We start from the raw sequence: 25,778 nt of genomic DNA, 5'->3' as shown, positions 1-25,778 counted from the left end.
AAAAAAAAAAAAAAAATACCACACCAGCTATCTATTGTAAATCTTAAAATTATCAATAGCAGCAGCAACTGTTAGGTTGACATGGAAATCCTTCTTTGTAAATGTGAATATCTGACACAATATCTTTGTTTCTAAATCTGTAAATTGATCCCTTGCAGTAGTTTACCATCTCTCTGACCTCCAATTTTATAACTTTTTGAATAGAGTATACATTATTGACTACTGTTGGGGGGGGGTGAATAGCTAAACTCACATCAATGATTTGATGTCTGCCTCACTACTGGACCCAGATTGGTAAATTTAAAATTGATAATACTGTGGTTCAGATTAAAACAGTTATTTATTAGAGAAGTTGACCTTGTATTTTTAATTAGCATTTACTGATATTCATATAATATCTTTATATATTTTGTCTGCAAGTGGAATATTCGACTAAATATGAGAACAATTAAAACAATTAGAAAAGACGCATACAGTAACTACATAATTTACTAGAAGTTATAGACATTCTTGACTCAAATTAATAATTTGTGTCTCTCTACTTAACAGAAAATATACAGAACATGTTTTAACTTTGATACTTGCTATACCCCAACCCCACCAAAACAAACAAAAAACATATTGTTCTTATATAAAAAAAAATCACAGTTTCTAAATGGAACAAGGATTTGTCATTGTAGAAGACAGGAGTAAAAGCATTAGAAACATGATGTGCAGCAGTGATTCTAATCAGGAAAGCAAATATTTACCCCTTTACTGGGACTCTTAGTCACAGATTTGAATGGACTAATCAAGCAGTAAGCTCCGAGAAGACAATTTTTATTTTTATTAGAATAACAATGAACCCAACTGGTTGGTACAAAAATGTACACAATACCCTGTAAACTTAATGGAATGTGGATTGCGTGTCTTTGTACTTGTTGCTTTTGTATCCTTAATGGGGCAACTTGTACTTTTGAATTAAAAAGAACCCCAAGATGTTAGTACCTAATAGGCACCTTTAATTCCAAACCTGACCTAGATAGAACCCTTAAGGTTTAAATAGAATTTTCCAGGCTTTGAGAGTTTTATCCAGATCCTTCACCTTTCTACATAGTAGCTTTCAAAGTGTGAATATAATTAACACTCTTCCGCAATAACCTTCTTGTGGTTGCCAAAATTACCATCCATTTGCAGTTCGGCTTCAGATGTGAATCCTTGATCTCTTAATTGTCTCATTCTTCTTGTGATTTTTCTTATATCATGAAGAAAGCTACTCATTTTCCTAGACTAGTTCTTGCTTGTCACTGTGGTATCAGTGGTTTTTCCTGATGTATTTTCCTCAGAAAATTTTGTTAAACTTACTCATCTTCTTTTTATTATACAGATCTATTGCATACTATAATTTAACAAGATAAAAGCAGACCTTTCTCAGCTTTAAAAATATTAATTATTAATCCAAGAACCTACACATTTTCATGAGAGAATATATGAGGCACCTGAGTTAAGTCAAATGGAGTAAGGTATAATTCCTTTACAAACTCATTGTTGTTTTTTCATAGCTAAGATTATGGTAATAAACTTCAAAATAAATCCTTGAATACCTTTGAAATAGAAAACATACAATTTTGAATTTAATACAATAAACTTTGGTAGTAAATTACTTATCCACCTCCATCTTCATACTCACTAACTATATATTCCTCTCCTATTTGAGAAAGAAGAAAGTTCATTTCTATTAAAAAGAAGATGTTGATGAAACTTTTACTCAATCTCCTTTTTCTCACAAATGTCTACTGGTTGTCAGCATTGAATTTTCCACACTGTACATCCTGATGCATAAAAATAAAACCTGAACACTCCATTCTTTGTGGTCTGGAAGAATACACTGACAAGAGCCAGTGAGATGGCTTAGCAGGTGAAACTGTTGCTGACAACTCTGAACTCCACATAGTGGAGAAAAGAGAGAACTGACTCTCCCAAGTTCTACTCTGACTTCCACATAGGAACTATGACAAATATTTATCCTCAGAGTGCATGCGTGCACACACACACACACACACATACACACACACACACACACACACACACACACACACACACACACGCACAAATAAACAACAACATGGGGAACATAGGACCAGAACTACGTAAAGACTTATGCAAAACAATAACAAAGTAGAAGACAGAATCGACATTATCAGATCTTACTCTAACTATATATTGATTAAAGCTCTAAGTAAAGCAGAGATTGATAAAATATACAAAATCTCATCATTGAAATACTGTTGCCGCCCAGCAGCAACGTTAAAGAGAGAGGGTTATTTTAGAAAATGGAGTTAGAAAGAAGAGCAGCAGTAAGAGAGAGTTAGGGAGAAGACAGGGTGGCCACAGGTATACCTGTCCACGTGGTTGGTTTGCAAAATTAGACGGGAGTCGTGAACGCTCAGACATCTTCCATTTTAATGCCCTGTTTGTCCCAGTCAACAGTTAAAAAAGGTGAGGTAAATCCCTCCCACAGGTTCATCAGCATGCCAGTCCAATCAGCGACTTCTTCTTGTCTCTGTGAGTAGGACTTCCGAATGTAACTGGAACCAGGTTGGAGGCGTGGCAAATAGTAGGAGGTGGGCAGAGAGGTGTGGTTATGAGAGGCAGGCCTCAAACCAAGAGGGTTACAAAATACCATTGGTTCTTGAAAATTATCTAGGATATTTAAATACAAAGATGCAGATTAGTTAATAATAGCACTAGAAATGTAACTTTTATTAGCCAGACATAATGGTCATCTTTAAGGTTTATTGCTGACTAAGCCTTACCCTTTCTAGTTCCTCTTGAACTCTTGCTGGCTGGTTCAGTTTAGTTGTTCTGGTTCAAACTCCTCTCCAAGCTGACTGATTCAATCTCTCTTCTCGCACCTTCTCACTGAATTGCTCTGTGTAGCCCGAACTAATTCTGGAAACTGGTTCTAATCTTCTGGCTCTTTCCTATTGTCTGACTTCAACTGCCTTTGCTGAACTGCAATTAACTACATTAATTTCCTAATGAACTCAAGTCTACTCCACTCACTGCACTGATTCCCAACTGACTAATAAACTAAACTCCACTCAGCTAAACTGCTGAACTGATTTTCCCTGTGCTGATCTCAAATAGCTTTCCTCCTGTGAGTTGGGTATATAAATATATGTCTCTGGCTTATTCTGTCAAATCTTTCTCTGATTCATCCCTTTGTCTGCCCCTTAGTTAGAGACATTAAGATTAAATTTGTATACGAAATGATTCCAGCCAGAGGGATTAAACATGTATCCTAGGAGTGTGTCTGCATTCCAGCCAGAACACTAAGTTAGAAGGTCTTTGGCTGTGGTCAGAGCAATCATGTTGCTGAATTAAAATTCTCTTATAGAGACCAATAACATGAGACATCCTACACCAATAGAAACCAGAGGCAACCAGAGGTATAAATAGTGAAAGTGGATCAAAATTTCTTAAGATAAAATTTATTCTTTGAAAAAAAAGTAACATTCTATAATGTGGAATTCATTTATAACGAAAGTGTAACATTTCATCATACATGATACAGGAAAAAGGAGACAAAATGATTGTCACAGAAACATTGTGACTCAATAAATAACAGTTTGAAACTTTAAAAGGCCCAATCCAACTACACCTAACAGACATGTATAGAATAATTCATCCTTCAGGAGTGGATCATGCATTTTTCTAAACAGTTACTGAGACATTCCAAGGATAGTTCTTGTGTTAATTCACAAAACACATATTAGAAATGTTAAAAATGTTTAAATAATATGAAGCATGTCCTCTGATAAATGTGATTATATTCAAAATCAATAATAGAATTTACCTTGGGTAAGTAACACAAATACATATAAACCACTGACTTGAAATTACCTATAATCAAGTAGGAAATCTGAAGGGAAAAGTACACAATGATAAAAGAAAGCAACAAGTCTGACATCACAGTTTTTATTTAATCTCCGATTTTGTGACTCATTATTATCAACCTTATTTTCTTCTTAACTTGAATATCTATCATTTTTAACTCTTATAAAAATACTTCTTTATAAAGAATGGCAGCTCTTCTAGGATTAATTTATTCTCTGTTGATCAGAATATGAAAAGATGATTGTTGTTGTCTAAGAATTGCTCCATAAACCACACCAACACTCATTTCAGTCAGACAGGGATGGTTTATTGAATACACACCTTAATACTAATCAACCAGAAATATAGCTCAGAATTATCTGAACTACGACATCAAACATTTCTCAGAGCAGGCTTATAAAGGGAAAACTACAAAAATCATAATAAGCTCGTAATCAGGTCCAGGAAGTGCTGTCAGCTCTGACTCAAGCCATTTCAGCCAGAGCAGTTAAGATTGACCTTTAACTTCCTGGGTCCTATGCAAAGATTTGTGGGATTTCTTAAGATTAACAAGCCTCAGAATAATCAGAACCTAACAGGGGTTGTAGTCAACATGTTCCTGATATGAGTCAAGTCACTTTTAAGTGTCAGTGATTACAGGCATGCTACAGCAGCAGTATGAAATAGAGGGCAGGCATGGAGCAAAATGTCTACAGCTATTCTGGAGGTGGGAGTGTGCCAGACCACAACAATGATCTCAACTCATGCCAAAGTGAAGTAGTTTGGGGCCTCTTCACCAATGTTGGTGCTTGCTTATGAATTTGTCATTTTCTGGACTTTTAATGAAGGGCATGTCTAGAACTGTCTTCAGGACTGAAGGCCTGAGGAAAATGTTTTTTTCTTTTACTACTTTTTGGACTATTCTCTGAGTCAGACAAATGAATCTTGAAAATCAAATAAATACCTTGAGACATAGGCAAAACCTGTACTCAAGATAGATCCCTGTACTTTTATGGGTTTGTTTTGTGAGTAATATGAGGTAGCAGGGGGTTTTGTTCTATTCTTCAGAAACATTCAAGTTGTGGTAACATCCTGTATAGTCAACTCATCTTATATCTAGATAAGAAAATTCAGAATTTCAGGAGAGATTGAAAAAGAAGGGCAGACTTATGAATAGAGTAATCATGCCAAGATTTTGAGACCAGCATCATCCGTTATTTTAAATGGTCAAACATTGGACTGTGTGGTGATCAAAATGTATCATGGAAGAGGTATGTGTGGTCAGAGAAGATCACACACCAATCATAAAGCTAATGTGGGTGAATATCAGGAGCCTTACAGAGCTAGGCAAGCTAGAAGACCTTAACTTTCTGAAATCATGCTCATATATCTACTCCATTTAAAGGAAGATAATATAGACACACAGAGAAAAACACACTGATTATGTAGTGTCTACCTTAAGGGTTTTTTAAGATTTGGAAACAAGGCATGTTTAATTTTAATTCTACTTCACACTTTTAACAAAGCCACTTGATCTATTTTATTTAGTAAGAGGCTCTCTTTGACTATTGAGGCACAAATTCATGTGTGAGCCAAACCACAAACACTTGCATTTTGTAACTCATTTTAATTTTTCACACAATGACCAGCTTCCACAAGAAGGAAAACATACGTACTGTCTAATGAGTACTGATAAATATTCCATTCCTTTACAGTGAATAAAGACTTGCCCCCTACTGTTTTCTAATAGCTTAAATGAGCAGAGAATGATTGCTGGCTACTCAGTGCTCTTCATCAGAAAAATAACTGTGATCATCCTTTCCCTCACACAGTGCTCATATGTCAGAGAAACTCCATTTCTGGTACTGATGACACAGTCTGTCCCCCGTAACTCTATTCTAGTGCACCTTGGAGTCTTTTTTGTTTACTGATCTCATTATTATGCTACTATAGTTGCTACATGCCAAGTACATCGTTATTTGTTCTCACAACAGCTCAATGAGTCTAACAGAACCATAAGAGGTTTGCGAATGAGGAATAAAAGGGATTAGAAATTTACTTTAAGTATCCAAAACCAAAAGTTTAATGCAATTGTTTCCAGAATTTATCTGTATTGTTACATGTTGATTTCTTCCTTCTCAAGGCTATCATTTCTTTACAAGGTTAAAATAGTGTTTACAGGAAGAAAAATCAAACTAGAGAGTACACAGTTAAGCTAATACTCTATTGTAAAACAAAACATTAATCTAATACAAAGTGATAAGAAATGTGTCATTTGGATCATGAGATAATTATCTGGACAAATCTCCTATCCGATGAAAGATCATGTTCATTGATAACTATCTATTCTACTTTCCTCCTAAAGAGATCTATCCATCCTTCAGGTTCCATGCTCTATACCTAAACACTGTGGTCCTACAGATGTAGCTTTTAGTAATTGATATATCTGCTAATATTCACATGTAAGAAAGTTTGTATCATATTTGTGTTTCTCACTCCAGGCTACTTCATTCATAATGAGTCTTTTTTTTTTTTTCTAGTTCCATCCATTACCTGCAAGTTTCATTACTTATGTACTCTTTTTAGTAGCAGAGTAATACTCCATTGTGTACCACATTTTCTTTATACATTTATCTTTGGAGGATCATATCTAGATTGTTTCAATTTCTGAATGTTATAAATAGAGTAGCAATGAACATGGTTGAGCATATGTCTTTGTTGTAAGATTTGTAAGATAGAGTATACTTTGGAAATATATATATACCCCAAAATTGGTATGTATAGCTGGTCTTGAGGTACATAGATTGCCATCTTCCTGTGGAATCAACAAACAAACAGATTTCAATAGTGCCTGTACAACTTTACAAATCTACCAGCATTGGATGAATGCACCCTTTACTCCATAACCTAGAAGGTATAATGTGTTATGTATGTATGTATGTATGTATGTATGTATGTATGTATGTATTATTTATTTATTTATTTATTTATTTTTGATCTTAGCAATTCTGATAGTACAAGATGAAATCTCAAAGCAATTTTGATTTGCATTTCCCTGAAAACTAAGAATGTTGAACATTTTAACTGTTTCTCAACAATTTGAGTTTCCTTGTTTAAGAATTCTCTGGTAGATCTGTATGCAATTTTTAATTGGGCTATATATTTTTTAAATATCCATTTTGTTTTCTCTAGTTCATTATATATTTTGAAATTAATCCTCTATTGGATATGTCTTTTCCCATTCTATTTGCTGTCCCTTTGTCTGAATGAAGGTGTTCTTCATTGTACAAAGACTTTTCAGTTTCACAAAGTCCCATATAGTCATTGTTGATCTTAGTACCTGTGGTGTATCTGTTTCAGAATTTCTTCTCTATGATAATGGGTTAAAGGCTATTCCCCACTTTCTCTTTTATTAGGTTCACTATATCTGGATTTACATTGATGTCTTTGATACATGTCTAGTTTAGTTCTGTGCATGGTTTTAAGGGTGAGTCTATTTGGATTCTCATAGATATAGCAATATAGTTTGACCAATTTTTGAAGATGCTTTCCTATTTTCATTTTGTATTTCTTAATTCTTATAAAGATATTAGGTATCTATATGTGTATAGATTTTTGTCTGAGCCTTTAATTTGAGTCCACTCATCAATGTGTCTGTTTATGTGCCAAAACCATAATAATTTTACTACTGTATCTCTGTACTAAGACTTGAAATTGGAGATACTGACACTTCCCCATTTCTTTTATTATTCTGGATTATTTTAGTTATCCAAATTTGTTTTTTCTTTTTTTGTGTGTTTCTATATGGAGCTGATATTGTCCTTTCAAGGTCTGTGAAGAATTTTGTTTAAATTTTAATATGGATTGATTTCAATTGGCTATTGATACAATGGCCACTTTTACTGTATTAATCCCACCAATCCATAAATATGTGAGATTTTTTCAACTTCTATTATGTTCTTATTTCTTTCTTAAATGTCTTAAAGATTTATCACATAAAAACCTAGATTTTTCTTAGAGTTTCCCCCAAGCTATTTTATATTATTTGAGGAAATTGTGAAAGGTGTTGTATCCCTGATCTCTTTCTTATTCCTTTTGTCATTTACATATAGGAAGGTTACTGATTTTTGTGTTAATTTTGATCCAGCTAGATGTTAGCTACATTATTTAAAGTCTTCATTAACTGTAAGGATTTAAGTGAGGAATTTTCATAGTCACTTATGTATATTATAACACCATCTGAAAGTAAAGAAATTTGATTTCTTACCTTTCTGTTTATATCCCTTTGATCTCCTTCAATTGTCTCATTTATCTAGCAAAGACTTGAAATACTATGTCTAATAGGTATGGAATGACTGGACTGCATTGTCTTGCTCCTGATTTTAACAGAAATGCTTTGAGTTTCTCTCCATTTAAGTTGAGGTTAACTATGAGACTGTAACTTTCCTCTTTATGTTTAAGTATGCCATTTGTATCCCTAGAGACATTTTTTTTTATCTGAAATGCTTTTGGATTTTATCAAAAGCCTTTTCTTCATCTAGTAGTATAAGCACATGGTTTTGTCTTTCAGTCTTTATATATGATCTGTTACATTCACTAAATTATTTACATATTTTAAACCATCCCTCTGTATCTGGGAGGAATCTTACTTGATTATGCTAGATGAATGTTTTAGGTTTTGTTTTCTGTACACAAGTATTTTATTGAGAATATTTCCCTTTATGTTAAGGGAAATTGTCTGATAATTTTATTTCTTTGTTGAGTTTAGTTATCTATGTAGTTTAGTAATCAGTGTAAATGTGGTCCTACAAAAAGAATCAAGCAATGTTTCGTCTGTTTCTATTTTGTTTAATAATTTGAAGAGAATTAGCATTAATTCCTCCTTATAAATGTGGTAGAATTGTGTGTTAAAATTAACTGTCTCTGAGTAGATTCTTTCTCTGGGGAGACTTTTAGTCAAATGCTTCTATTTCATTAGGAATTATAGGTATGTTTAAGTCACTTATTTATTTTGATTTAATTTTAGTCAGTGGAATATACTGAGAAAATGAACCATTTCTTTTAAATTTCCAATTTAGTGGATTACTGATTTTATAATTATGTTCTTGTAATGCTCTAGATTTCCTCAGTGTCTGCTGCTTTGTCTCCCTTTTCATCTCCAGTTTTTAAAATTTGGATCTAAGAGTTTGTCAATCATAATAAGTTTCTAAAGAAGTATCACTTTGTTTCATTGATTTTTTTTTGTATTGGTTTCCTTTCTCTTATTTTGTCCTATTGTATTTAAATCAGCCATCTAAATAAATTTATTATTTATTATTTATTGCCATCTACTCCTTTTGAATGTTGTTTCTTCTTTTTCGTCTAGAGCTTTCAGGTGTGTGGTTATGTTACTAGTGTTAGATCTCTCCAAGGTTTTGGGAGAATTTTGTTGTTGATGTTTCTTTGCTTGCTTCTTTTGTTTTATTTTTATTTTGATACATAGTGCTACGAACTTGCCTTTTATAACTGCCCTCATTGATTACCACACATTTTGGGTATTTCTAGAAAATCTTTAATTTCTTTCTTGATTTCTGTCGACCCATTTTATATTTAGTAGTGGGTTGTTCCATTCCTATGAGTTTATAAACTTGTCATTATTTTGGTTGTTGTTGATGATATTAAGCTTCAATCTGTGGTGATCGAATAGGATGAAGGGTGCTATCTCAGTTTTACTGTTATCTACTAAGACTTTCTTAGTGTCTGAGTATATAGCCAATTATGGAATTTTCTATGAGGTACACAGAAAAAATACATATTTTTTTGTGGTTTTGGGTAAAGGTTCTTTAAATACCCACAAGTACAATTTGGATTAGGGCATTAGTTAGTTCCAACATTTCTTTCTTTCTTTGTTTAGGTTTTGTCTGGATGACACGTCTATTGGCACAAATGAGGTACTGAAGTCTTCCATTATCATTTTGTGAAGGACAATATGTGATTAAAGTTGTAATCATGGGTGGTTTTTGTTGTCAGGGTTTTTGTTGTTGTTGTTTTGTTGTTGTTGTTTTCACACTTGGGCTCCCTTATGGTTGGTGCCTATATATTAAGAATTCTGATGTTCCCTTGGGTTTTTCCTTTAATGTAGTGGTCTTCCCTATCTTTTTCTGACTAGTTTTGGTGTGAAGTCTATTTTGTCAGCTATTAAAATGTCTGCATCAATTTATTTCTTAGGTCCATTTGCTTAGAATAAGTTTCTCCATCTTTTTATTCTGAATGATGTCTATCTTTATTGTTTAGTTGTATTGTTTTGGATGAAACACAGGAATGAGTCTGGTGTTTGAATCTATTATTTTAGTCTATCTTTTTTGGTATTTTTTTTGTTTGTTTGTTTGTTTTGGATTTTTAAGGGATAATTGAGACCTTGGACATTGATGTTATCAATGCCCAGTGTTGCTTGAATTCTGTTATTTGGTTCTTGTTAATGGAGTGGTATGGTAGTGTTTTCCCTTTTATTGATTTGATTGTCTAGGATTATTTCTTCCTTTTGTTTTCTTCAGGGTAATTACTTTCTTCAGATTGGAGTCTCTCTCTCTCTCTCTGTCTCTCTGTCTCTGTCTCTCTCTGTCTCTCTGTCTCTCTGTCTCTGTCTCTCTGTCTCTGTCCCTCTCTATCTCTCTCTGTCTATTTCTCTGTCTCTGTCTGTCTGTCTCTGTCCCTCTGTCTCTCTCTCTGTCTCTCTGTCTCTGTCTGTCTGTCTCTGTCTCTCTGTCTCTCTCTCTGTCTCTCTGTCCCTCTGTCTCTGTCTCTCTCTATCTATCTCTCTGTCTCTGTCTCTCTCTGTCTCTCTGTCTCTCTCTTTGTCTCTCTCTCTGTCTATCTCTCTGTCTCTCTGTCTCTCTCTGTCTGTCTCTCTCTATCTCTCTGTCTCTCTGTCTCTGTCTCTCTGTCTCTCTCTCTCTCTGTCTGTCTGTCTGTCTCTGTTTCTCTGACTCTCTCTCTCTCTGTGTCTCCCTTTTAAACTCCAGATTTTATTCCCCTCTGATTGCTCCACATCCCATACCTCCTCCCTGTCCCCCTGTCTCCAGGAGGATGTCCCCAGCCCCAAACCCCACCCCCTGTTCTCTAACCCAAATATGCCCAGCAATGAAAACACAACTCAATTAATATGAATACAAGCTGTGTGCCTAGACTGGGCAGATCTACCACTACACTACCATCTTCCCCATCTATGAGACCCCTTATAACTTGCAGTTTCTCCAGGCCATGTGCCTTCCTTCTACCTCCTTCTCTGTCATCTTCTCTCTCTCTCCCACTCCTCTCTCTTTGCTCTTTCCTTTCAGCTCCACCTTCCCCTTATCTGCCCAGTCACAGGCTCTAGCCTTTACTTTATAAATTAAGGTGGGAAGAAGGTTTATAGGAAATCACTTGAGTGCTGACTCATTCCTTGTTTGCAGTCCCTCCCAGGAGAACAGAATTAGCATCAAATTGCAAATAGCCCCAGAGCTAGCCACAATGACATCAGCACTGCACCAGACCTCTAAACTCCCTGGGGCCTCCAGTCTCTTAAAGGTTAGGTGTATCTTCTCTGACTAAATCCAGACCTGGCTATATATATGTTGGGGGCCTCATATCAGCTGGTGTATGCTGCCAAGTTGATGGTCCAGTATCTGAGAGATCTCGAGGGTCTAGGTTAATTGAGACTTTTGGTACTACTACTACAGGGTTCCCCTTCTCCTCGGCTTCTTCCAACTTTCCCCTAATCCAGCCACAGAGGTCAACAGCTCATGTTCATTATTTGGGTGTAAATATCTGCATCTGACTCTTTCAGCTGCTTGTTGGGTCTTCAGAGGGCATCCCTTTTTTGTGAGTGCTCCATAGGCTCAGTGTCTTGGGGCCTTCCCTTGAGCTGGATCCCACTCTGGGCCTGTCACTGGACCTTCTTTTCCTTAGGATCCTCTCCATTTCCATCCCTGCAGTTCTTTCAGATAGGATCAATTATGGGTCAGAGTTTTGGCTGTGTGATGGCAACCCCATTCCTCATTTGATGCCCTGTCTTCCTGCTAGAAATGGGCTCTACATGTTCTCTCTCCACATTGTAGGGTATTTTATCTAAAGTCCCTTCCTTTGAGCGCTGAGATTCTCTAGCCTCCCAGGTCTCTGGCGCATTTGGAGGGTCCTTCCAATTTCCTATCTAACAGGTTGCCTGTTTCCATTCTTTCTGCTGGCCCTCAGGGTTTTAGTGCTTTTCCCTACTCAATACCAGATCATGTTATTCTTCTATCACTTCATGTAGGGCTGGGTTTGGAGATAGTTATTGTTTAAATTTGGTTTAATCATAGCACGTAGATTTTCCTGTCCATCTATTGTCGGATCATTTTGCTGGCTATCTTAGTCATCTGGGCAGACATTTGTAGTTCCTTAAAATTTGTAGTACATCTGTTCTGGGTCTTCTAGCCTTTGTAGTCTACACTGAGAAGTATAGGTATTTTATAATGAGTCTAACTTTATAGGTCATTAGGTCTTTTTCCTTGAGGTTTTTAATATTCTCTCTTAGTTCTGTAGATTTATTGTTTTGATTATTATGTGTCAAGGGTCATTTGTATTCTAGTCCAATCTATTTGGTGTTCTGTATGCACGTCCTTCTTTAAGTTAAGGATATTTTCCTCTATAATTTTGCTGAAAATATATTCTGGGTCTTAACTCAAATGTCTTCCTTTTCATAGATTCCTATTAAAATAGAGTTGATATTTTCCTAATTTCACAGATTTCCTAGAGATTCATGCCTGATTGTTTTGTTTGTTTCCTTCTTTCTTTTCAGATTTAACTTGTTTTTGATAGCAGTGTCCTTTCTTCTATCACATCTTGAATGTATTCTGTTGATGGGACTTGCTTCTGACATTCCTCTTCAAGTTTCTAAATTTCTCATTTCCAGATTTCACTCAGTATGATTTTTTCCAATTCATTTTCTACTTTCATGTCTTAGACTGTTTTATTCATATTCTTCCCCTACTTGTTCATGTTTTCATAAATTCATTTGAGTGATTTATTCACTTCTTCTTTATGGACCTCTATTATACTCATATAGGCTATTTTAAAGTCCTCATCTTGAACTTCATAAGACCATGGGAATTTTGCTTGGCTCTCGTGAAGACACATCTTCCTGGCTGTTATCAATTGTATTTATATGCTGGCACCAGGCCTAGGGAAGATTGTAATTATAGGTGATTATATCTGGTCTTATCTATGTTGTTCCTTGATATATACATATATAGATAGATATAGATATAGATATATTTTACCACTCTTTAATTCTTAGAAGGTATAGTGGCTGTGTGTTGCCTGGTAGGGAATTATTTGAGGGTCATCCCAAGGATTTTAAGGTGGAATATGTTTCTAGAGACTGTAAATTAAAAAATTTAAAGGCCGGGCGGTGGTGGCGCACGCCTATAATCCTAGCACTTGGGAGGCAGAGGCAGGCGGATTTCTGAGTTCAAGGCCAGCCTGGTCTACAGAGTGAGTGCCAGGACAGCCAGGGCTACACAGAAGAACCCTGTCTCGAAAAAAAAAAACCAAAAAAAAAAAAAAAAAATTTAAGTTATTAGAAGTGGTTTACCAGGAACACCTATGTAATAATTGTAGTGGATTTCATCAACATACAAAAAATAAAACATATATGTCTGTGTCTATGTGCATATCTATATCCATGTATATGATATATATGCATACACATGTTGTTTTACATATATATTCTAGTTATTCCTATCGTGTAGGAATGTGGTTACTGAGGGGTTCACTGGGATCTGTGTATGTGGGGTAAAAAGTGGGGCCCCTGCGTTGGCCCATGACTCCAGCCGCTGGGTGAGGCAGGACGCCTGAAGTTTTGACTTCAAGTACCCCCACAGTGCCGCAGGATAGGCATTGGCTATAAGAAGCCTCAGGACCTGACTCCAGGGGTGGGAAAGGCACAGTTTGGGGGTCCCCTCAGAACTTGCTGTAGTTGGCTGGATTCCCTGGGCCTGCACAAAGTCCGAGGACAACTTTTTCTCAGGCTCTCAGATATCCCTGATGCTGCTATATACCAAGGAAGAGCTGAGAATGGGGTGTGGGCCTGTGGGCAGTTCCAGCCTGGGGCCTATGGAAAAGGGGCACCAGAAGGGCTTCAGCTGGTTACCACTGAATGAGAGTCCTTAGCTTGGTCAGGGAGGGCGGCTTGGGTTGGTGGAAGCCACATCTGGGAGCGCTGAGAGGCTTCTCTGCGGGATGTTAGAAGCACAGCTCATTAGGGGAAAGACATGCTCCATTGCTCCAGCCCTGCGGATCCCTATGAGAAGAGGCAATTCCATGGTTTTAAGGAGTTTATGGTATAAAGGACAAGAGAGGGAAAGAGTAGAGAAGCAGAGACTGGCCATCACCATGTGGAGAGAGTAAGAAAGTAGAAGCAAGAGGGTAAGAGAGGGAGGAGGGGGCAAACAGCCCCTTTTATAGTGGGCCAGGGCTACCTAGCTATTTCCAGATAACTGTGGGGAGGAGCATACATGGCTGTAGCCAGGTAACTGTGGGGATGGAGTCCAGACAGAATATCAGGAGTTTGAAGCATTGCCTACGTGACTGATGGGCACACACCTCTCTGCCCCGGGGGTGGGGGTTGGGAGAGGGCTGTGGGAAGCTGTAGCTTCCACAGGAGCCAGCATCCCAGGAGGCATGGCCAAACACCTGCCATCCCTTAGGGTCACTGGGGTTCAAGGCCTTTGCTCGACCTGGGACAAGTTGTGCACAGCTCACCGCCCCACACGTAGTGTAGTCCTATGTCCCTGAGAACAGGGACAGAGGTTGAGGATAGGCCACAACAGGTAGTCTCCTGCAACGCTGGGAATGAGTCAGGGGCTAGTAACTGATGGAGAGGAGGAAAAATAAATATCTGAAGGTCACCCACCTGCTTTTCTGGCCTACTGCTCTCATAGGCTTGGCAGTGTTTTCCCTTGGAATGCCTTCTGGAACTGAGTACTGGGACAAGAGGGGTAAGAGAGATGGAAGGTTAGAGAGAGGAGTTTTGTAATACACTGGAGATGAGACATGGGAGGGATGGGAAGTTCAGCAGGTGGTCTGCTACAGATCTGGGGTTGAGCCTGGGGGACTGGATTCAGAGGAGAGGAAAGGGAGGTGAAGATCTGTGCTTAGCCTACCTGCTTTCTTTGCTAGCTTGGTCTGCAACCTAAACATCAGGACAGGTTAGTGATCCACAGCTCAATGATGATAACATTAATAATTGAGTTAAAGGCACAATTATTAGGATAGTGTTGACACTGTTTCTTCCACAAATACGCTAAATTTTGCTAATGTTTTGTAACTGAGCTTAACATCCATTAAGGACACAGATGTGAAGCAACCATTTCATTTGGAGTGAAAAAATATTAATTTCTTAACACTAGACTTTGTAGCTCAAAGAAAGAAATCCAACACCTTTTCAAAATCATCTTGTATGTACTTCGTTACAAAATTCCCATTACTTTTAATAAGTAAGAACTTGAGGGTATAGTTACTTCCCATAATGTCAAATATATTTATTTGTTCTTCCAATGTATTTATCCCCTTTTACCCTAAATTAAAAGATATAATGTATTATAATTGGTTTATTAGGCTTATAATACCTATTTAATAATTGTAGTAGAACATTTCTCCAGTATACACATAATCAAACATATATGTATATGCATATGTATATATAATATATATGTATATATACTCACACATGGTTCTAGATATATAATTTTTAAGTTTAGATGATTGACAGAAGCAGGAACTATTGAAAGACCAGACCAACTCCATCTTGGGTTCAGGCTCTGTTTTAGAGAATCTGACCTAAGTTTGACTTGAATTGACTACCAGGCATGCACCTAACCCTGGTCTCCATGTCACTCCCTAACAATCACCAATCAGGAAGAGAGCAGAAGGTACAGTTGTACCTAAAGCTGTTTCCTTATGAATGTTTATGGTTTGGCTCCCAGAACCAGTCAGTCATTTTAAATGACAATAAATTTCATAATACCCTCCTAATCAAATGTGTGCTAAGCTGAAAACCCCCTTCTTTGTTTGCTTGTCCCTATAAATCCTGGCTTGAAACTGGATTAGGGGCCTTACTCTCCCTTCCAGCTGCATCAGTGAAGATGGTATGGCCCCAGCTCAAGCTTGAATAAAGACCCTTGTGTGATTGCATCACAATCAGGTCCTTGGTGCGTTTGGAGTTTAAAAATTGGTCACAACCCTATGACTTGGTATGTTTTCATTTTGGACTCTTTCAATAGGAGAAATTTCCAAATATTTTAACTCTTGTTTGTTTCTACCTTTGTCCATTTATAGTATCAGTAATGTCAGCAAATTGGCAACTTATCTTCCAAACAGAATCATCCTATAAAATACATTTGAAGTCTGATAGGATCTCATTTATTGTTTAGTAGTCATTGTGCAACCTAAACAGTTACATCTCAAAAGCCATGCAATTAATTTCAAATGTATATTTTCAGTGGGTTCACACTTCTAGTTTAACTCTCTAGATGTATTTAAATTAATAACTTCATTATGTTATATTGTGGTGGCTGAGCTTCATTTTCTAACAGCTGCATAGTACTAAGACAATTTGTTGAGGAGACACTTTTCTCTATTGTTCATTGTTTGTTTGTCATCATTGACAGAAAGGATAGAGAATTTCCAATTGGAATTCTTAACTCTGTGACACTGATATATGAGCTAAACATCATGTGAGCATCATGCTTTCCTGGTCATTGTAGCTATACAGGTTGTTCTAAGTCTGCCGCTATAAATCTTCCAACTTTGTTTATTCTGGGTTCAAGTTGAAAAATTAAAGTTTCTTTTATTGGATTTCTTTCATCCATGAATATTAATTGAAAAAAATGCAACATTTGATTTTACATTTTCACATTGATGTAGAATCATCTCATTGAATTTATTTCACCAGCCTCAGTCTGTAGAGGGGTTCTGAAGAAGGAGTGTTTGGGAGTTGTGAAACAAATGATTTAAAGTCAAACTATGGGTCCAAGCTGGTGGCCTATGTTCTCCTGAGACAACTCTCCAGCCTGCTTTCTCTCTGTTCTGCTTTCTTTCTCTCTTATCTGCTTTCTCTGGGGATCTCCAGGCTCTCTCTTTCTCCCTCCCTCCCTCTGTCCTTTTCAAGACAGTTCTCCAACTGTTCTCTCTTGTTTTTCTAAAATTTCTCTAGATAGATCATCTCTTGCCCAGTCCTCAATTTTACATATCAATCCAGTCATTTATTCCAAGTATCCTTTCAATTGCCCTATGTTCAGCACTCTGTGACCCCAGCCAATTAATTTTTAGGAGACAGTAAACACACATTTTCTTTTAATATTGCAACAGAATTCAGAGATTTGCCTGCCTCTGTTAAGCACAGAGTATGGGATCCTTGGGTGGGACCCTGTTGTGAAATTTCCATTTCCACCACATCAGGACCTAACCTCGCTCTGCCCCAGGGCAGCTCTGAACTCAGGGATTTGTTTGCCTTTGTAAGCATAACCATAAAGCTAGGCTGGGTGGGATCTCCTGTGATCACCACTCCCCAAACTTCTTTATTTCCTTGCTTAGGATCTTCCTGGAAAATTGGCTCACAGCACAACTCCCTTTAGATTCACAAAGGCCCTCATAATTCATATTGCATCCTTAAATTTTGCATAGTTGAGAATTGTATATTTTTGAGCTCATGTTTTTAAGAGTTCATTTCCACAGCCTTAAAGGCTATCCTGTAGGTCCCAGCATTTACCTTTTTTGCTGAGACACTAGGCACAGCCTCAACTCCTTTCTGGACTATCTCTTGTTATCATGTAGCAAGTAAGGTTAACAGGGAGGATATTTCTTAAAGGAGAGTCATGAAAATGCATAGATTATTATAGAAACAAACCCGACACCCTCAGGACCTGTCGACACTCCTTGCAGCTCCTGCCTACTGGCCTTGTCCCAGGGGTTATGAACCATGTCATTCTGTCACCACCAAGGCCATGCTGGACTTGTTAATCTGATCTTTCAATATCTTAATAATATTGAGTTTTCCAGTTCAAGAAAGTACTGTACAGGTTTAGAGGTTTTTTAGTGCTTATTATCAAGGTTATTTTGTTGCTCTCAGTAGAGGGATCTTATTGTCTTTTGGGAAATTTCCTAATTCTTTATTTAATGTTAAAATAAAGAACATCTGTTATATTTTAATTTTCTAGTTACTATATGTACATAAAATGTATTTGAGATTGTATATTCATTATAACTTTATCCTGGAACTTTTTCAGATGCTTTTAGATAGTTCTCATGATTATTTTACATTCTTCATAGGTTGCTTACTCTGGAAGATTAAGCTATTTGTAGACATAGAGGCACATCATTACATCTCACTTTTGTAAATGATTCCTTTATCTTGTATTTAACCATGACTTCTGAGACCCAGAAGAATAAAAATTGTAAGGATGGACATTCTTGTTTTATTCTTAAAGCTCTATAACAGTGGTCAAGTGAAGGTATGTCTGTATTCATGAAAAACATTATACAGACAACAGAATGGATGAGCTTAAGGTGCTGAGCGTCCTGTCTGAAATCTAAAGAGGGCAATGATTTAGAAATATACCTAATCCTAACTTCTCATTCGATATACATATCACATGCACACACACACATACACAAACACACACACACACACACACCACTGTTATACACAGACAAGAACATGCATAAACAAAATTAAATGAAATATATTAATGTTTTCTTAGCCACTAGTTTTGAGCTTAATGGATACTTTCTGTGAATTTGTTTTTTTTTTTTCAGTTTTCTCCAAATTGTTTATTTTTAGGTAGAATGTATACAAATATGTAAGCAAGGCTTTATTTTTATAGGAGATAAAGTTTATAAGTTTGTAGTAGGAAAATATTTCTCTTTTTTATATTTAGATATTAAGTTACATTTTCTTTTTTTTATTCCAGATATTTTTTATTATTTTCTTTATTTACATGTAAATTTCTCCTTTCCCAGTTTCCCCTCCAAAAAACAAACAAAGAAACAAACCCCTATTGCCTCCCCCCTCCCCATGCCTACCCATTCCACCCTCTCCCACTTATTGGCCCTGGCATTCCCCTACACTGGGGCACAGAACCTTCACAGGGCCAAGGTCCTCTCCTCCTATTGATGATTGAATTTGCAATCATCTACTATACATGTGCTGCCAGAACAATCAGACCCACTATGTGCAGTCCTTGGTTGGTGGTTGAGACCCTGGGAACTCTGAGGGTACTAGTTAGTTCATATTTTTGTTCGTCTTAAGGGGCTGCAAACCCCTCAGCTCCATAGGTCCTTTCTCTAACTCCTTCACTGGGGAACCAAATACCCATAGAAGGAGTACAGAAATTAACTATGGAGCAGAGACTGAACGAAGGACAAGCCAGCCTAAATATAGCTATCTCCTGAGAGATTCCAGTCTAGCAAGACCTATACACAGAGTCCCTGCCATTAAAAGAGAAAAAAAGCAAAACAAAACAATAAACAAACAAAAGTTCAATTACTATATTTGTGACCTTAAAAAGATGTCCCCCAAAGGATATGTTTTTATTAGACATTTTTAATCATTTTATTTTTTAAACTCCTTCTTTCAATCTGCCAATAATTCACAGCAAAATCTAACAGAATGTCCATCCATATAGATTAATGTATTTTTTGGAAATTTTATTAAGATTAGTAGCAAGGTGTGGTAGCACATATACTTATAATACTAGCACTCAGAAGTTTCAGGCAGCAGGAACACTGCGAGTTCAAGGCAAACAAGGCTACCCTCACTACTGACTTTCCTCCCTCCTTCTTTGGAAAAATATCAATTCACTCATAATTTATGCCATTTGTTTATGATATTGTTACTGGCTTTGTGAAGTTATTAGGAAGTTAGAAGGCATAATTATAGGCTGACATATAGATTTGGAGTCCTTTCTGAATATATTATTTTGTGAATTGTTGACACTAGAATACTGCTACCTAACAGTAGCTTTAACATAAAACTTGAAATTATTTCAACATCCTTTATTCTTTTTAAAGTTGATTTGAGTGTTACATACATGCTACCCTGTATATACAACATAGAATATTATTTTAATGTCTTAAAAATTTTATGTTAATATATTTCTTGTGATATTGTGTTAAGAGGAATTTCAACTTATTGAATATTCTAACTCATGGATATAACATATCAACTTCCTTATAGTCTTAGAAATATATAAATTTGCTCTACAGAGTGTTCTATAGATTTCAATCAATAAATCCTATATTCTAATCAGGAAACTTTTTTCTAAATATTTTCAATTATTATTCTATTCCTTGAGAGTTTTCACATTTGTATATAATAGATTTCAGTTGTATTCATAACCCATTTCTTTCTCTCTCCTATTCTTTTCATTGACAAGTTCCTATCTTACTGTGTGTCACCCACTGAGATTAATTAATTAATTGCACATGCCTGAATGTAAATAGACTGGAGAACTGGTGACTTACCTTGACTACACCACTGAAGAAAATGACATCACTTTCTCTACAGTGAAATGACTGCTTTTAGTTAGTCCACCCATGATGCTGGCCAGCTCAATCTTGTGCAAGTTCTGTGCAGATAATCACTGAGAAACTGAGCTCACAGTTAACCTCATCAAAGTCAAGCTCATGTTGAATTTGTCCCTGAGTGTGATATTTGCTGGCAGGTCATTTTATCCTGCAGGATCCTCAGCCATGTAAGACTGCTGATAACATTCTTTTCTTCAGCAGCCTGCAGAAGAGCTGAAACATCTGGTATTCTGAAAGCTCATTAGGAGGAATCATCACACAAGTTCCTGCTTCATTTATTTGTGTCCTGTGGTTAAAGTGTGTGATATCCAAATGGGGTCTTAAGATCAAGTTCTGAGAAACCATGAACAATGTCTGTTATTGTTTTGTAGAACACTATGCCGTCCCTGACCAGCAACTCTAAAGCAGGTATTCCACACCTCACATTGGAATTTTGAGTCGACAATTCTTAAAAGGAGTATTATCCATTTGTAGGGGATACTTCCATTCAAACTCTTCATTAATTGTTTGCCATCATTTTTGGCACATTACATATTACCATAACTTGTTCATTTACACCTTTATTTCATCTCTTATATTATTAATAACAAAATGCCTATATAACTAGGACAAAACTCCATACTGCGTCTTTTTTATTGTTTTGGTAGTGTGGTTATATCTAAATAATTTGTGTGGGGGGGGAGTGATAATCTTTGTCTCTCTCCGTAGTTGTCTCTGTCTCTGTCTCTGCCCCTATGTCTCTGTCTCTCGGTTTGTGTGTGTGTTTGTGGTATGGTTATCTTTGTCTCTCTCTCTCTCTCTGTGGTTATCTCTGTCTCTCTCTCTCAGTGTGTGTGTGTGTGTGTGTGTGTGTGTGTGTGTGTGTGTGTGTGTGTGTGAAAGTGTCTGTGCATTCTTGGAAACCAGTTGATGATGTCAGGTGTCTTCAAAGCTTATAAAAATGTACATATTATATGAATTTTCCCTAGACACTAGATCCATTGTCTATTGAGATCTAAGTCTAATATTTCCACTTTTCACTTTTATATCTAATACCACTCCTTGCGTCCTTAGGTATAATCTCTTTCTTTCTCTGTCTCTTGGTCTTTTTATATATGTCAGGCTTTCAAAGACTCTCAAAGGTAAACACACTATTCTAAGTAGTATCTACTGTTATTTATGCAGGGTTTTATATAGTTCATGTTTAAAATCTCATTTCTTTACATCATGGCTTTCTTATGTTCATTATAACACCATAATGGCTAATTCAAAGAACATAATTGATGTATCTCTTTTTATCTTTAAATGACATCCATATAATTAGGTAACACATTAGCATACAAACATTGTGGATAAATTTTAGATTTATATAATTTTGACTAATAACCAGCATACTGTTTCTATATAAATATCTGTATCTTTATCATCTACATCTATACCTAACTATACCTATACCTATACTTATACATTTATGTATACATATACCAACACCTATATCTATATCTGTATTGTATGCTACATCTACTTCCATATTATCTATATTTGCATTTGTATCATCTATCTCTATATCTATATATCTATAATTACTGTCTTAATTAGGGTATTGCTGTGAAGAGACACTATGACCAAAGCAACTCTTATAAAAGCAAACATTTCAGTGGGGCTGGCTTACAGATTCAGATGTTTAGTCCATTGTCATCATGAGGAAAACATGGCAGCAACCAGGCAGACATGGCGCTGGGGAAGCCTAGTGTTCTATATCTTGATATGAAGGCATCTAGAAGAATATTGGCTTCTGCAGGAAGCCAAGAGGAGTTTCCCTTCCTCACTAAGAGGGGCTTGAACCCTTGCAGACCCCAAAGCCCAACTACACAGTGACACTCTTTCCCCAACAAGGCCACAACCTATTCCTACAAGGTCATACTTCCTAATAGTGCCACTTCTTAGGGGCCAAGTATTCAAACCACCACAAATACCAAGGAAAATAACTGTTCAGTTGAATGAAAACAGATTTCTATTTAAGACTATTTTGCCTTAAGATGTGATGTTAGACTCAACAGCAGCCTACAACTGTGACAGAACAATAGGATGCTCTCAGTAAGACAGAGGGAGGGAGGGAGGGAGGGAGGGAGAGAAAGAGAGAGAGAGAGAGAGAGAGAGAGACAGAGACAGACAGAGACAGAGAGAGACAGAGAGAGACAGAGAGAGACACAGAGAGAGAGAGAAATATTCCTGCTTAAAACCTATTAACAATTAATGCTGTAAGTGGTCAGTCTATACATTTGTCATTGAAGCCTCTTCAATCTGTGTAAGCGCAGGCACATAACATGCCCAGATAATATGAGCCTCTAATGAAAATTTTCTACTATTATAATTGTTCTCTATATTTCCATTTGGTGACAACCTTTGTGAGATAATTCCGCACCATCAATGTTCTAATGAAGTACGAGACACTTAATGCCTAGACACGAAGCACAGTCACCAAGAAACATGTGTCACGGCCAGTTTCGCAGCAACTAACATACAAAAATGTAGGCTTCATTAACAGCATTCAGAAAGACAGATGAGTCTCCATCCTGCCTAACCCAGTAGTTAATTTATTGACTGACTTTAACAGTGACGTCCCTTTGGAGGGTTTTTAATAGTTTCTAAGTTGCTCGGTGAGGTTTTAATAGACATTTGCCTGACTGAGCTCAATAAATATAGAGTGCCGTTTGAAATCTTGTGACCTACAATGTAAGCAACTGACTGAATGGGGTTAGAAAGGATTTATATTTCTTCTAAATATACTTCTTAGTTGAAGCCCAAGTGGAAAAAAAATCAGTTTCTAAAATATCTACCTACTTTTGAGAGAACTTTCTTCTATTTTATGTTGTGACCTTTGCATTCTTAAAACAGAAAAGAAAATGTGTCCACATGAGAAAGAGGTGGAGGTGAAAAAAGGAACTAACAATTCCTTTCAGTTTATTCAGAGGAGGCTTTGAGAAAGTGTGGAGCAGGCTTGGGTGGCAAGCATCCAAGGCAATGCCAAGTACCGAAGTGTTCAGATCTCACAATACAATTATTTAGAGCCAAGTATCTCCTGCAACTATGTTTGCAGGTTATGGACGACATATAAGACCATCTCTAAAGCATTTTGGGGCCTAGAGTTGTGAAACACATCAGAGCTATCAATTAATCCTTTTGAGTGTTTACTCTATAAAGCAGTTATAGGATTTTAACTATGGTTCGCCCTTACAAGGCCAAGTGCAATGATTGCCATTGGTTTATGAAAACTACTTTAGTAGTAGTTTGAAAGATCATGCAAATGTCATAGTGGAATTGAGCCTGCATCCTCATATCTTGGACCAGACCTCTACAATATCAACCTACACAAAACATCAGAGAATGAGATGTGTTTTATTTGTTGTTGTATTAACTGGAGGTGTTTGATATTGTTTGACAATGAAATATGATAGCATATGTAAATATATTTGAGAAGCATATTGTCAAAGATCAAATTGACAGCTTTTACTGATTTGAAATTTTTATCTTCTTTAACATCAATTTTTTTTTAAAAAAATATCTGTGTGTTTTGTTTTTGATTGTTTCTGTGTGAGTGCAGGTACATCAGTGCCATGGGGGACATTGAGATATTAGAGATTAATCTCTGGTGTTGGATCTCTTACCCCTGCGTATTCCAGGCTTGCTGGCCTGCAAGCTTCCTGTGATTCTCTGTCTCTGATGCTGATCTTCTTATAGGAGCATGTGATGACTTCTGTATTTCCTGATGTGCTACTGCTACTGTCTTTCTGTGGTTTTAGGGGTCCGAACATCAATCAAGTGCTCTTGTTTATGCTGTAAGAACCTTACTCGTTCAGTCATCTTCCCAGGTAACAGCATATATATTTTTTATCATTATACAGAATAAAATAAAATTAAAACCTAATGAAATCCATAAAATTATAAATTAATATAAAAACAGTCTTTTGGGTTAAAGAGAGAGTTCAGTGATTTTCCAGTGTTGCAGTTCAGTTCCCAGCACCCATGTGGGCTGGGTCACAGCCAACTGCTTCAAAGGTGAGACTTTACTGATGTTGTGAATCATAACGTAACCATGAGTATTTTCTGATGGCCTTTTGGGGGGGTCTTGGACCCCAGGTTGAGAACTACTGCTCTATATTAATATTTCAGTAAAGACTTTATTTATTTGTGTAAATTAGGAATGAGATCATAAAAATTTTAATTTTTTTCAAATGCCTAGTATTTCCATCTTAAAAATATACATATTCTGTTAAGTTTAAGGTTTAGAAGAAAAATCTGTTTTGTTTTGTTTTTTTTTTTTCTTCTGCTAAATTTGATATCTGCCTTGCAACTTCAGGTCATTTCTATAGTAACAAGAAAATGCATTAAGTGACTTTGGTGACATTGTCTCTGGTTTCCCAGTTTTATTTCCATGTGGACTTTTGCTTGGTAGTTTTCTTTATAGTGTACTATTATGCTCTGGGTAAGAACATAAATATTAACCAAAGACTTGGGGAATACTTTTCCCAATTAATTACTTATGAATTTATTATGGCTCTGAATGGTTTTGTCTCTTCTAGTAGAAGGTCATGTCTCTTCAAGGTTTTTGTAAGGTGCTATATTATGTGTCTGTTGGGTATACCATTTAACTTAGGCCCACAAGGCAAAGCCAGTGAGTTAATTCGTGTGAACTGTGCTCCAGTTCCTCAGACGTGCAGGATTTAACCACTATCTCTGAAATATTGAAAGAGTGTTTTTCTCTCTTTCCTTTCTTCCTTTACCCTAATGGCCAAAGAGGCTTTTCTTTTCTTTCTTTTCGTTTGTTTTCCCGTAAATTAAAGAAAATTTGTTCCTTCTTAGAAATAGTTCACGTTTTACTGTTAATTATAGAAGTGGTTTAAATATAGATGTTATCCAGTTTGCCCAGCAAGAGAAAAAAATGGCTTTTCTCATTGCAAGCCTGTCAAAGTTTATCAGGACTGATCACAATGGTTTGAGTTTCAGGCTCTGAATCCATACACAGAACACTTTCCTTGCCTTTTCCAAAGCAAATGGTAACTAAAGATTGGCATCCATCGACGTTATGCTTTCTCATTTTTGCCAAGTATTTTTTATGCTTCACACCTGCTATTCTTCATAGCAACCACAAAGCTAGGTGTTTTCACTAACTACGTGTGGGCAGTAAATCAAAGTTGAGAATAAGGCAAGAAGCTGAGATAAAATTCAAAGGGACACAGTTGAAAACACTAGAATATATGATCCATATCCTAGCCCATGAGACAATGTTTGAAGCAATTATATTACTCATCAAGTATCTGTTATCCTAAATTGGAGTATTACAATGAGCAAGTATGCCA

General features: G+C 36.5%; 1 long non-coding RNA gene across 1 annotated transcript in view; it reads left to right on the top strand.

The window, feature by feature from the left end:
* The window catches only part of LOC116076861, a 468,358-nt gene extending 444,066 nt beyond the window's left edge, over positions 1–24,292 (top strand). The window contains exon 3 of the long non-coding RNA XR_004113112.1: positions 24,222–24,292. This is a non-coding gene — a long non-coding RNA (uncharacterized LOC116076861). The remainder of the gene's footprint in view (positions 1–24,221) is intronic.
* The last annotated feature ends 1,486 nt before the right edge of the window (positions 24,293–25,778 follow it).

The sequence above is a fragment of the Mastomys coucha genome, unplaced genomic scaffold (genome assembly GCF_008632895.1).
Source record: "Mastomys coucha isolate ucsf_1 unplaced genomic scaffold, UCSF_Mcou_1 pScaffold5, whole genome shotgun sequence".
NCBI lineage: Eukaryota > Metazoa > Chordata > Mammalia > Rodentia > Muridae > Mastomys > Mastomys coucha.
Note: the sequence above shows the minus strand (reverse complement) of the source record. Positions and strands in the feature narration are given on the sequence as shown.